The following is a 15,380-nucleotide window of genomic DNA, read 5'->3' on the forward strand; positions in this document are numbered from 1 at the left end:
CGCTCGGTCACTCCGGCCGGCGACGTTTATCCTGTTGAAAAACATTCCCTGGAATGGTGCACATGAACGGCGGCGTAACCGGTCGTCCAATCTCAAAGGTAACTAATGCTCACGATTGTTACAGCATGTATTTAAAGCAAATCTGATCTGCATCCTCATAGTGGCGCAACTACCGCCACTCTTATGAGACTGGCAAAAAATGAATAGACGTCATTTTTCAGATGTAGAAACACGCCTACCAACTTTGGTTTACGTCGCACAACCCCTCCTTGGTGCTGCGGTGTTTTTTTCTTCAATGTATTTAAATGAAACTCCGCCACAGCTGCAGTTAAAAAATACTTTAACTTGCACTACCAGATATGCAGAGTCCTTTGGTACACATGCCGTGGCATAAAATCGCATGCTGCTGAGACTGTGTTACATGTTGCCAATTCCTCTTCTAGGTCCTTCGTATTTTTCACCAGTTATCACTGGTTATGGAAATCAAAGCGTTGATTAACAGCAGCTAAGGGAGTGTTTTCTACACATCTTACAATTCATTGATTCAATCCAAATTACCTGCAACCGTTTGTACCGGCTAATTCAAATGTCTGACTGCTTCTACCTATCGGGATCACGCTCCAAACCACAGGTTCCATCAATACAGACAATCATTTTTCACTAATTTCGGCATTTCTACCATTATGGGTAGTTTTTCGTAATTCGTAAGTGCCGACAACTTGTACCTATCGTGTTTTCAGATTCGACATAATTTTTCATTTATTAGACTATTACGGCCATTTCATTACGTTTATTTTCATGATGTTTTCAAAAGTTTCACAAGCAGAAGATAACATCGCAATTTTTTTAACGCGTGGTTTAAGACTGAAGAGGTATTTGTTTTTCAGAAGTCTCAAACATTGTCAACAATGATTTAAATAATAGAGAACTACACGAATTACATTTTTCCATGCAAAGCACGACGCGTTCAGATATTTATTTCCAATTTCAGGAGCTATGGAAATTCATGTAAGTTCTGACGTCTGATTGTATGTTGTTCGGCGACTGTTTCCCAGCACTCGTTTCCAAATGGTCTTAACGTTTTGTACCCATTTCGTTGCTTTAAATCATTTAACGTGAATGATGTGTCACATGTGCGTGAGTCTTTGCGTAATGAAGGCGGTGCGATATCTTAAGACCCTATAAAAAGACTACTGGAGGGAAAAAGCGGCAGAACACAACACACGCAGATCTTCACATCCAATACCACTGCAAAGTCCCACTGCACTTGAAATTGGAAATGCATTTTTGAAATCCGTCGTGCTACGCACGAAAAAACGTAACCGGTGCAGTATTTCATTATTTACATCATTATTCAGGAGAAGACCGTTTGCCTACTAGCATTTACATGTTTTACATCCCGCACATATGCAATAAGAGAATAAAAAAAAATCTCAGACCACATCTTGATTCAGACAGACACACACACGCACACGATAGCCAGAAAGTCGTTTTACACGTGCAGTTATTTCATTGTAACTTTAATAACACAGCTACTTATTTGTCCAAAACGTCCGCATGTGCACCACCGTTACCTCCCCACAGCTTGATACGCCTCCGGCGGTTTAAGTAGTTGTACTTTAGGTCATGGATGATGGTCAGTGACCGGAATACTTGTAGGCAGTAACTCCATTTTCATGAGGAGTTGCACTGTGTTTCTTTTAATACCAACTTCTGCAGCACGCTTTTAGGTCGGCCTGCAAGGTTAATACACAATCAGACGTGATTCATCCTAAACACTCCCAAACGTAAAGCTTTCTTGTCCCGTGCGATCGAAGTCTGACGACTTGGTGGCTCCTTACCGCACAGTTCGCAACACCCATCCACCGTCAGCCTCATTGTGATTCCATTCATGTACCCACACACACTTGTCACTAAGTGCATCTTCAAAGTGAAAAAAAAGGTTCAAATGGCTCTGAGCACTATCAGACTTGCAATCTGAAGTCATCAGTCCCCTAGAGCTTAGGCCAGCCGATGTGGCCGAGCGGTTCTAGGCGCTTCAGCATGGAACCGCACGACCGCTACGATCGCAGGTTCGAATCCTGCCTCGGGCAAGGATGTGTGTTCAAATGGCTCTGAGCACTATGGGACTCAACTGCGGAGGTCATTAGTCCCCTAGAACTTAGAACTAGTTAAACCTAACTAACCTAAGGACAACACAAACATCCATGCCCGAGGCAGGATTCGAAGCTGCGACCGTAGCGGTCGCGCGGTTCCACACTGCAGCGCCTTTAACCAAGGATGTGTGTGGTGTCCTTAGGTTCGTTAGGATTAAGTAGTTCTAAGTTCTAGGGGACTGATGACCTCAGATGTTAAGTCCCATAGTTCTCAGAGCCATTTGAACCATATGAAGCCTAGAACTACTTAAACCTAACTAACCCTAGCACATCACACACATCCAAGCCCGGGGCAGAATTCGAACCTTCGATCGTAGCGGTCGCGCAGTTCCAGACTGAAGCGCCTAGAACCGCTCGGCCACAGCGGCCGGCCATCTTCAAAGTGAAGTTGCTGGTATCTACCATTGTATTTCACCAAACACGGAGAGGCGACAATGATCCGGTCAACGCAGAGTGTTTATTCTCTTCTCCGGGCAGTCACGTGACAGTTATGTCCCAGTTCACATGAGGAACAGTTACCCTATCAATGACAACGTGGAACGTACAAATCTTAAATAGGTTACCAACGCGGATCTAGTGCAAGTGCAAAGGGACTTTCTGGCCACACTGTACAACTGCTATGAAGCGAAGAAATACACTGGATAAATAAGCTGGGAGACTTACGTTTTGCAGCAGATCGCTGGTAACACTTGGAGACTGCGGCAGTCAGCACCCTTCGCCACTCACCTGGAACAGTACGAAAGAGGGGAGTTAGCGCCTGGAGCAGCTGGGAGGAAAGGCCGGTTCTGTGGCCCCAGCCCCGCCGTCCTTAACTGCGAATCCCAGGGGCGCCTTGCTGAGGGAGAGGTACGGAGCACTGCACTCACACTACGGAGGGGGCAGGGGGCGCTGCCCTCGTCGCGCGACGTACCCCGCTAGGGGTGCGAGCCGGCGCAGTAGGTAAGCCGGCCTGAGAAGTAAATGCCCATCGCCGACGTGGAAATCTCTTCGTCCGCCCGTCGGAGAGGCACTCGCCGGAATTGTCGCACGCGCGCAGAGGAACCCCCGCGGCTGCGCTCCATTACGGCAACCGAGCCCCTGAGTCTACTGTCTACCGGCTCCGGTGCTTAATCAGGGTGCCTCCTTCGCAGCGCTGTGCAAACTCGTCGTGTCGACCCGCCTCTTATAGTAATTACGGATAAACCTCTACAGGGCAGCTTCTACAGTGGCGTGCGTGACTTCGTATGCGCTCTCTTCATTCTGTACGTCTTGCAGTAAATCACAACGTCTAGACACTGAAGCGCCAAAGAAACTGATATAGGCAACTGTATTCAAATATAGGAAATATGTAAACAGGCAGAATACGGTGCTGCTGTCGGCATCGCCTATATAAGACAAGTGTCTTGCGCATCTACATCTACATCCATACTCCGCAAGCCACCTGACGGTGTGTGGCGGAAGGTACTTTGAGTACCTCTATCGGTCCTCCCTTCTATTCCAATTCGTCGAAAGGATTGTCGGTATGTCTCTGTGTGAACTCTAATCTCTCTGATTTTATCCTCGTGGTCTCTTCGCGAGATATACGTAGGAGGGAGCAATTTACTGCTTGACTCCTCGGTGATGGTATGTTCCCCAAACTTCAACAAAAGCCCGAGCGTCTCTCCTGCAGAGTCTTGCACTGGAGTTTATCTATCATCTCCGTAACGCTTTCGCTATTACTAAATGATCCTGTAACGTAGCGGGCTGCTCTCCGTTGGATCTTCTCTGTCTCTTCTATCAACCCTATCTGGTACGGATCCCACACTGCTGGGCAGTATTCCAGCAGTGGGCGAACAAGCGTACTGTAACCTACTAGTCCGCAGCTCGTGGTCGTGCGGTAGCGTTCTCGCTTCCCGCGCCCGGGTTCGATTCCCGGCGCGGTCAGGGATTTTCTCTGCCTCGTGATGACTGGGGTTGTGTGATGTCCTTAGGTTAGTTAGGTTTAAGTAGTTCTAAGTTCTAGGGGACTGATGACCATAGATGTTAAGTCCCATAGTGCACAGAGCCATTTGAACCATTTTGTAACCTACTTCTTTTGTTTTCGGATTGCATTTCCTTAGGATTCTTCCAATGAATCTCAGTCTGGCATATGCTTTACCGACGATCAACTTTATATCATCATTCCATTTTAAATCATTCCTAATCCGCACTCCCAGATAATTTATGGAATTAACTGCTTCCAGTTGATGACCTGCTATATTGTAGCTAAATGATAAGGGATCTGTCTTTCTATGTATTCGCAGCACATTACACTTGTCTACATCGAGATTCAATTGCCATTCCCTGCACCATGCGTCAATTCGCTGCAGATCCTCCTGCATTTCAGTACAATTTTCCATTGTTACAACCTATCGATATACCACAGCATCATCCGCAAAAAGCCTCAGTGAACTTCCGATGTCATCCACAAGGTCATTTATGTACATTGTGAATAGCAACGGTCCTACGACACTACCCTGCGGCACACCTGAAATCACTCTTACTTCGAAAGACCTCTCTCCACTGAGAACGACATGCTGCGTTCTGTTATCTAGGAACTCTTCAATCCAATCACACAATTGGTCTGATAGTCCGTATGCTCTTACTTTGTTCATTAAACGACTGTGGGGAACTGTATCGAACGCCTTGCGGAAGTCAAGAAACACGCCATCTACATGGGAACCCGTGTCTATGGCCCTCTGAGTCTCGTGGACGAATAGCGCGAGCTGGGTTTCACAAGATCGTCTTTTTCGGAACCCATGCTGATTCATACAGAGTAGATTTCTAGTCTCCAGAAAAGTCATTATACTCGAACATAATACGTGTTCCAAAATTCTACAACTGATCGACGTTAGGGATATAGGTCTATAGTTCTGCACATCTGTTCGACGTCACTTCTTGAAAACGGGGATGACCTGTGCCCTTTTCCAATCCTTTGGAACGCTACGCTCTTCTAGAGACCTACGATCCACCGCTGCAAGAAGGTGGGCAAGTTCCTTCGCGTACTCTGTGTAAATTCGAACTGGTATCCCATCAGGTCCAGCGGCCTTTCCTCTTTTGAGCGATTTTAATTGTTTCTCTATTCCTATTGTTAGATTGGTTACTGCTGCTGCAATGACAGGTTATCGAGATTTAACTGAGTTTGAACGTTGTGTTATAGTAGCCGCACGAGCGATGGGACACAGCATCTCAGAGGTACCGATCAAGTGGGGATTTTCCCCTACCGCCATTTCATGAGCGTACCGTGAATATCAGGACTCAGGTAAAACATGAAATCTCCGATACTGCTGCGGCCGGAAAAAGATCCTGCAAGAACGGGACCAAAGACCACTGAAGAGGGTCCTTCAACGTGGCAGAAGTGCAAACCTTCCGCAAGTTGCTGCAGATTTCAATGCCGGTCTATCAATTAGTGTCAGCGTGCGAACCATTCAACGAAACATCATCGATATGCCATTATTTTCATCATGGCAGCGACCACAGCAACCGTTACGAAATTGTCTCGAATGAAAAACAGCCCACAGTTGCTCTAAATTATGTTTATTTTAAGCCTTGACCATGGTTTCTGCGGCTTGACGCTGGCGCTGGGCTAAGACATTTTTCATTTAGTGTGTATGACTTCTGAAGAGGGCCATATTATTATAGCAGAATCACATGGTCAAGGTTTAAAATAAACGTAATTTAGTGCAACTGTGGGATCTTTTTCTTTCGGAACCGAAGCCCCATTTGTGTGCCTTTGATGACTGCACAACACAAGGCTTTATGCTTCGCCTGGACTGTTGATAACTGAAAACATGTTGCCTGGTCGGGCGAGTTTCGATTCAAATTGTATCGAGCGGATGGACGTGTACGGGTATGGAGACAACCTCATGAACCCATGGACCCTGTATGTCAGCAGTGCACTGTTCAAACTGGTCGAGGCCCTGTAACGGTGTGGGGTGCATGCAGTTGGAACGGTATGGGACCCCTGATACACCTAGATACGGCTCTGACAGATGACACGTACGTAAATATCCTGTCTGGTCACCTGCATCCATTCATGTTCATTGTGCATTCCGACGGACTTGGGCAATTCCAGCAGGACAATGCGACACCCCACACGTCCAGAATCGCTACAAAGTGGCTCCAGGAACACTCTTCTGAATTTAAACGTTTACGCTGGCCACTAAACTCCCCATGTTAGAAATAAGACACCCCTCCCCAGACAAGAACATTACTAAGCATAACTGGGATGCGTTGCATCGTGCGCAGATAAGATCTCCATCCCCTCGTACTCCTACGGATTTATGGGCCGCCCTGCAGGATTGATTGTGTCAATTCCCTCCAACACTACTTCAGACATCAGTCGAGTCCATGCCACGCCGTGTTATGGCACTTCTGCGTGCTCACGGGGGCTCTACACGATATTAGGCGGGGGTAGCAGTTTCTTTGGCTCTTCAGTGTATATTCTTCGTGCTAAAACGTTGTAGCTACTGCCACTAGTACAGCAGTCTCAAAAGAAATTAGTATCTAATCTACACGGAAAGAAAAAAGAAATTGCAGCACCAAGAAGGAGTTCTGCGACATAAACGAAAGTTGACAGATGTGTCTCTACATCTGAAAGATTATGTCTTTTCAAATTTCACGCCACTCGCAGTGGTCACGAGACAGTACGGTTGCAAGAGGACCGGGCTGAGGACGGCCACGTGGCACTACAGAGAGGGGAGACCTTCGCGTTCGGCGTATGCGTCTGGCGCATCGCACTACATCTGCATCATCAATCTGAACAGCAGCTGGCACCACAGTGACATTACGAACCATTCCAAATCGGTTACTTCAAGGACAACTCCTACACCAGACAACCTGTGGCGTGCAGTACACTGACCCTAAACCACCGCCACTCCCGACTTTAGTGCTGTCAAGCGAGGGCTCGTTGAAGGGCAGGGCGGAGGTCTGTCGAAAGCATCTGACAACGGCCTTGTACAGTCAGCACAGCATACCTTTGAATTATTCGGTAATACTGAGATAATTCTTTTTTCTTGATAGCTTTCATTCGCTTCACACCTTCAGTTACGTAATCATACTTTCATTTTGACATCAGCACACAATTATATTTTGAACCTTCGCTGAAGAGGTTTGCGAAGGATCTTTTCTTCATTTTACTTACCAGTTCTGTGCTTGCTTGCATACTAGAAGCTAATTTAATCTATTTTTTAAAAAAATCGCGACACAAATTCAAGATGAAATGTCAGCCGACGTAAATTATAAGAAAAGAAAACAACCGCCGACGACAAGACGCTGGCGAAACCAAATGAAAAATTGATGGAAAGGGGGGAAGGAGTAGAGAAAGGAAATGAGAGAAACAAACTTTTGAACTTAGCGATACGGAAGTCGTTAATGTGCACATTACCTCGGTAAAATGCACAAAACTCTTGATTCCGCACGATAACGGAGCAGATTTAATCTGCAGACGAGGTAGGTAATGTGCACATTAACGGCTTTTGGGCTTTAGCGGTGACACATGGACTAAGAGTAAGCTAAGGAAAGATAAAAGTAATGAGAAGTATCAGAAATAAGATTAATGACAAACATAACATCAAAATTAGGGACCTCTTAGCAGATAAAATGAAAGAATGCAGTATGTTGCAAGTAAAATAACACATGACGGACGAGGAAAAGAGGATGTACGAAGCTGTTAAGTACGACGTTCCTTTGTAATAGAAATTCGGCCTTAAATTTTCGAAAGAAACTTCTGAGTATGTACGTAAGGAGCATACTATTGTATTCAAGTGAATCATGGACTGCGGCTGGGGGAGAGGGGGGCCGGAAAAAAAGAGAGAAGAGAATCGATGAGCCAGCGATGCGATGCAACAGAACGATGTCCAAGCTTAGCTAGACTGATAATGTAAGAAAAGAGAAGGTTCATTGCAGAATTAGCGACGTGTTGGCTGTTAAGAAATGAAGTCCTGAGCAGAAAGGGTGAGGAACGAAATATGAGGAAAGAATTGACCAGAAGTAGGGATAACAGGACATGCGTAAACACATTAGGCAGTAACTGGCATAATTATATGTGTGGTGTCTTATTTCTAACATGTACGAAAGAATAGACACCACACGCTCAAGATTCCGCGGTCCTATATACAGGATGGTTGTTTTCATTTGAAATAATTAAATATCTCATAAACGGTTCATCTCACGAAAAAAAATTTCTAGGTGAAAAATTTATGTTAGTAATCGGAAATCTGTCTTTGCTACAACTGGCCACCTCCTAACCACCCCTACCGGGTGGCCGGGCTCAGCTTTACTTTCAAATGGGAACTCCCCCCCCCCCCCCCCCCATTTTATTGCATATAAGGATTCTACGCCAAAAAATACCTACGGTTTACTCAAACCATTGTTTCACATTCGTGATAGACGGCGCTGTATTCAACAGATATCAAGTGTGCCTGTTTCTGCAATTAAAAACCGACGCATTTGATTCCATATTTTAATTACGATGTAACTGGAAACCTTTATGTTCTAAAGATTGATATTAATGTTAAAAACTGATTTTAGTGTTTTAAATTTGGCTGTACAGTACAATATGGTTATCTATTTCAGTGTCTGGTTAGAAACTATGTTTAGCGTGATCCAGGAACAACGATGTGGATGTAATGGTCTCTGTTCCCATCGGGTTACTTGACATGTGTGTCCCTCATTAGAGTACTTGATTTCTGTGAATTCTCTAGCCTCACACCATTGGCGTTTTTGATTTCGCCGAGTATAAATGGCAGGTCCCTCTCTCACTATCAGGAGTCGACATTTTGCCTTATTGCACTGGCTGTGGTTTGTATTCGGCCGTTAGCTGTGTAGCGGCCTGCGCGAGAGTTACAGCGACTGAACGGAAACAGGCCGAATGAGTCGCCGTGATGGCGAGGTTCGAAGGCGGCCACCGAAATCAAGCATTCCGTTGATTTGGGGACTCATCACAATCAACACATAGGATTTGTCTACCTGGAAAAAGCGTTCGACAATATAAAATGGTGCAAGCTGTTCGAGATTCTGAAAAAAGTAGGGGTAAGCTATAGGGAGAGACGGGTCATATACAATATGTACAACAACCAGGAGGGAATAATAAGAGTGGACGATCAAGAACGAAGTGCTCGTATTAAGAAGGGTGTAAGACAAAGCTGTAGCCTTTCGCCCCTACTCTTCAATCTGTACATCGAGGAAGCAATGATGGAAATAAAAGAAAGGTTCAGGAGTGGAATTAAAATACAAGGTGAAAGAATATCAATGATACGATTCGCTGATGACAATGCTATCCTGAGTGAAAGTGAAGAAGAATTAAATGATCTGCTGAACGGAATGAACAGTCTAATGAGTACACAGTACGGTTTGAGAGTAAATCGGACAAAGACGAAGGTAATGAGAAGTAGCAGAAATGAGAACAGCGAGAAACTTAACATCAGGATTGATGGTCACGAAGTCAATGAAGTTAACGAATTCTGCTACCTAGGCAGTAAAATAACCAATGACGGACGGAGCAAGGAGGACATCAAAAGCAGACTCGCTATGGCAAAAAAGGCATTTCTGGCCAAGAGAAGTCTACTAATATCAAATACCGGCCTTAATTTGAGGAAGAAATTTCTGAGGATGTACGTCTGGAGTACAGCATTGTATGGTAGTGAAACATGGACTGTGGGAAAACCGGAACAGAAGAGAATCGAAGCATGTGATGCTATAGACGAATGCTGAAAATTAGGTTGACTGATAAGGTAAGGAATGAGGAGGTTCTACGCAGAATCGGAGAGGAAAGGAATATGTGGAAAACACTGATAAGGAGAAGGGACAGGATGATAGGACATCTGCTAAGACATGAGGGAATGACTTCCATGGTACTAGAGAGGGCTGTAGAGGGCAAAAACTGTAGAGGAAGACAGAGATTGGAATACGTCAAGCAAATATTTGAGGACGTAGGTTGCAAGTGCTACTCTGAGATGAAGAGGTTAGCACAGGAAAGGAATTCGTGGCGGGCCGCATCAAACCAGTCAGTAGACTGATTTAAAAAAAAAAAAAAAAGAAAAGGGGACCTTAGAAGTAGCTTATTTGCCAGAAATGTCAATATCTAGCCATATTATACTGTACAATCGAATTTGCAACACTAAAGTAAATTGCGAACATAAATGCCACCTGTTAGAACATACAGGTTTAAGTTTACATCGTAAACGAAATGTAGAATCGAAAGCGTCGGTTCTTAAACGCAGAAACAGGCACACTTGCTATCTGACGATTACAGCGCCATCTACCACGAATGGGAAACCACAGTTTGAGTAACCATACATATTTTTTTACGTAGAATGCGAATGTGCAATACAAAGGGTATTCCCATTTCAAAATACGAAGTTGACCCCGCCCACGCAAGAGATTTGGCTGAGAGGTGTCCAGTTGTCGCAAATACCCATGACCCCTTTACTAATAATAACTTTTCACCTAGATAATTTTTTTATATGATACTTCGTTTTCAAGATATTTAATTGTCTCAAGTTAAAACAAACTCCCTATGTAAATGACGAAAGGGAAAAAAGAGAATGCATGGCTGATGAAAGAGTCATTTCCCTCAGTTACTAACTTCAATTATTTTTTATCATATAGATAAGAAAATTCCGTCTTTTGCAACGGAATTTATTTGTGTGCACCATACATGTTTCGCCCATTCATGCTAGGCATCGTCATGGGCCCACAATACAAGATATGAGATTAGTAAAGATCTTTGGCAGCTCATTTTAAATTTAGCTGTTTCTGTTTACAAATATATGGATGCAGTTTTTACTTACATTAATTTCACGTCCTATTCATGCGTCCATCTGTTGCTCTACATTTGCTAAATGCTCATGGTACAGGTTTCTCCAAATAAACATTTCTTTCCATCTGTTCTGTACTGTAGCACACGGCACGCTGCTCACATGCTATAGAGGTGACTAAAGGATCAAGGGATCATGGGTGCTGTAGGAGGGGAGAGTGGAGTGGCAGAGTTGGGTGTGGATGGCTTGAGCGTGGCTGGTGGGGCACTGTATGTGTGTGTGTGTGTGTGTGTGTGTGTGTGTGTGTGTGTGTGTATGTGAGAGAGAGAGAGAGAGAGTGTGTGTAACTTATGTTATTTCGTTTTATTATTATTTCATTTTTTAGGTATTCTGTGAATGAACACGTAATAGCTGCAGCTCTAAATAGGTTGTACGATACCAAGAAACTCTATCGTCTGATACAAAGAACATTTAAGGGCACTGAAGAGTGAATATACCAACTCCACATATGCAGAACATCTAATGAATGAAAATCGGTATCATACAGGGATAAAAGCAAACTTGGTAGTGTTATGCCAAAACAATAAATGAAGGGGAACGCAAACTACAGGAAAGTATTTCGTAAAGAAAGCCATAAATAGAAAATGAAAATATCCTCAGTGAACAAAAGAGTAGTAAGAGAGGGGCAATATTCAAACTAATTCACAGTTTACTATAAAAATAAATATAAAATAATAAAATAAAAAATAACACACACACACACATACACACACAGATCGCCACCAGCAACGTACCCGCCATCCCCACCCCAAAACTCCCACTCTGTTCCCCCCTTCTACAGCTGCTATGATCTTTCAGTCAGATCTCAAGCATGCGAGGAGTGTGCACTGTGCATTGTGCTGCAGTATAAGATACATGTAAGGAATTGTGTTTACTGGAAGCAACCTATACTAAGTACATTTAACATGTATAGAAATGAATGCACGAATACGACATGAAATGAGTGTAAGTAAAAAACACATCAGTCTAGTTGTAAATAGAAACAGCTAGATTTAAAACGAGCTGCCAAAAAAATCAGTACAGATCTCATATCAATGTATGTTTAATTACATAAATTTCATTGTATTATAGACCACTGAATATGCCTAGCGTGAACAGGTGAAACATGTATGATACAAACAAATTCGACAGCGAAAGACGGAATTTTTCTTATCTATATAATAAAACTTAACTAAAGATAAGAAGCTATTATTTTATCTTTGAACTCTTCCATTTGGTCCGTGTTTGCATAGAAAAACAGTAATATCAGAAAACTGAGTCCGCCTTGACGCAAAATACCTTGTTATTCGTTTATTTCTTTATTCTCCCAGACTAGTAATGTTCTGGATCAGAAACAGAGTGCGAAAGTTTTGTTTTACTGTGTATAAAAGCAGCTACATACCATCCAACGAACTTGCAGATGACATAAAGTTCGCTAAGTAAAAAACGGCAACAGAAAAAAAACGGCACAGGAAATATGTCGCAGACAGCGACAATAATTGCTTAAAACATACTGTAACATACAATAAATACGATTAGAAAAAAAACTGATGACGGTGATATTTGTCGCCGAAACTAGTTTAATTTTCTTATATTACAAATAAGAAGCTATTTATAAAAAATTGTTTGCATATATATTGATGTCAAAAACATTTATCTCTTTTCACATGTACATTATGTATCACATTCAATTGCTGAGTAAAACTGACTGTTGGTTGGACGTCTGTTGCTCGCGTGAATCGTGACGTGAAATGAAATTTTAAGTTCCAAGAAATGCAAAATTTGAAATAAAGAAAATTAATCTAATTAAACCCAAAAGAAAATAATTGTGTGCCCAATGGAAAGTATGTAGCTAAAACTCAATATCGAAGTACATTATGAACAATGCATAATATTAAGAGCAATGTCTGATTGAGGAATATCCAGAAAAATAAATTTCTGCTCCATTTTTAAGAAAATAACTCTGTAAAATTACTAATACCGTTCACCGTAAACCATCTGCTTGCTAACACTACACCTGAAATTCACGACTACTCACTGTTTGGTCAAGAATGCAAGGTGAAATTGACTTACCTCTTGCTCATTATGTTGCTTTTGTGTCTGAAGTACTGACGTTTTCGAAAGCAAATACAAATCAACAAATGCAGCAACTAAAGAAAAATAATATACTCTAAATTTTATTGCCTGTCAGAACAATCTGTTGCTGCTTGTGGAGGAAGATGAAATGCAAACGCGATAGAATTTTTAAAACTTTACTACGAAGCATGAAGGTGTGTTTTACTTTTAAAAAATTCGGTTTAACAAATCAAACTCTGATTATTGAGAAAAAGACAGCACAACATAAGAAAACTCTAGCAATTTCAAAATTATCTCATTACAAAAATTACAAACATGCCTTTAAAATTCCTCCACAATCTTCTTCATCGGTATAAAGAACAGGAAAATATTATGATGAGTTTCCATTGCGATAATACAGTATTCCAGATAGTTTCTCCCAGATTCATAAACAACATATCTCTTTCTCAGACACATTCAACTGCTTGCTACTATGTCTGAAGTAAGAATGCCCCAGTGCTGCACAACTGACCGGCAGGTACACCACAGATAAAACTGAACACAGAGTTAAGGATCTTATTAACTACAAATGCAGTGCGGTCATTCATCTTTGTTCCAGTACAGTAAAGGTACATTATATATAACAGCAGAAAACATACGAGAACCTTACAAAGTTGACACAGGATAAGTTGCGGCTCGTAAAAGATCAGTCATAAGACTGATGACAAAAAAGATTTGATAATGTCTGACTCTAGACAATATTTCGCCATGCTATAGGATGTCTGACAAATCCTTTAGCTGTGTTGTTGTCGCCACGCTACCACCGAATGGTTCTACCGGATTGCTCTTGCTGCTGCTCTAACCTGAGCTGAATTCAGCGATGCTCCTGCGCGTTCGATTGTTCCCTATTTTCCGACCGGACAAGCGCCAATGGCTGTCGTCGTTAGAGCCAGCGGAAAATCCTTGTCCCGTGGCCCAGCTCCAAACAGCGAGTGCAGGGCTTGGTGAAGCGCACGCACAGCCAGCCTCGAAGGGCTGAAGGGCTCTCACAAAGGGCGGCAGTCGTTAGCGGCTCGGCTGCCCTCTGCACATCTGCCGCCCACATATCCGGCAGCCACACGTATTACAGCTGACACGTTGTCCACCCTCCACGTAGTGAGAGGGTGCTGGAACAGGAAAGGGCGTATCTACAAAGCGCTGAACGCATGGTTCTGATAGCGTAACTGTCGCAATGTGCCGCTTTCAGAAGCACCCTTCCAGGCTGTGGTCCTATAGCAGTGCTAATGGTTATTAGTGTTGCACAAGCTGTGCCAAGACAGGTGGTGGGGCGCGGTACAGTGGCATGGCACAGTTTAGCGCTTGATGCATCGTCTTGCCGTAGGGATGACTTATCGCGTGAAACAATCGATTTTCCACATCAATTTAAAATAAGCGGTTTCTGAAATAACCATTTTTTATTCCTATTATTTCCCGTAATAAATGCAGAAATCGAACAAAGATTTATTTTAACTCACTCAGTTTAAAGACACACAAATTCAAAATATTAAATTAAATACGAAAATAAAAGGAAACTTAGTCCATCCACCGTTCGCTGCTTATCTCTAAAAGCCCGAAGTGGTTGAATACGACCAAAAAAATCACCAACATTGTCCAATTCAGAATGAGATTTTCACTTTGCAGCGGAGCGTGCGCTGATACGAAACTTCCTGGCAGATTAAAACTGTATGCCGGACCGAGACTCTAACTCGAGACCTTTGTCTTTCGCGGGCAACTGCTCTACCAGTTCGAATCTCGGTCCGGTACACAGTTTTAATCTGCCAGGAAGTTTCGTATCAGCGCACACTCCGCTGCAGAGTGAAAATCTCATTCTGGAAATATCGCCTGGACTGTGGCTAAGCCACGTCTCCGCAATATCCTTTCTTCAAAGAGTGCTACTTTTGCAAGGTTCCCAGGAGAGCTTCTGTGAAGTTTGGAAGGTAGGAGACGAGGTATTGGAAGAAGTAAAGCTGTGAGGAGGGGGCGTGAGTCGTGCTTGGGGAGATCAGATGGTAGAGCACTTGTCCGTGAAAGGCAAAGGTCCCGAGTTCGAGTCTCGGTCCGGCACACAGTTTTAATCTGCCAGGAAGTTTTCTCCAATTCATTTTAATCTTTCGAAACCCTGCTCAAAAATCACAATGTAGTCGGGCATCAAACAATTATTTGGATGTTACGAATAGTCAGTGTCAAAGGGTGAAAACTGAGGTTGAAAATCTCCACGTTTCGTGTTAATTTCCCTATTTCAAGAACTGCAAGCAGATAAAGGCATACTTTGTAGATACAGGCAGCTGATCAGCTACTTTCTGTTTTTGTACTACGAATAAACTGTTGATAAGTT

Source organism: Schistocerca americana, chromosome 5, assembly GCF_021461395.2.
Source record: "Schistocerca americana isolate TAMUIC-IGC-003095 chromosome 5, iqSchAmer2.1, whole genome shotgun sequence".
NCBI lineage: Eukaryota > Metazoa > Arthropoda > Insecta > Orthoptera > Acrididae > Schistocerca > Schistocerca americana.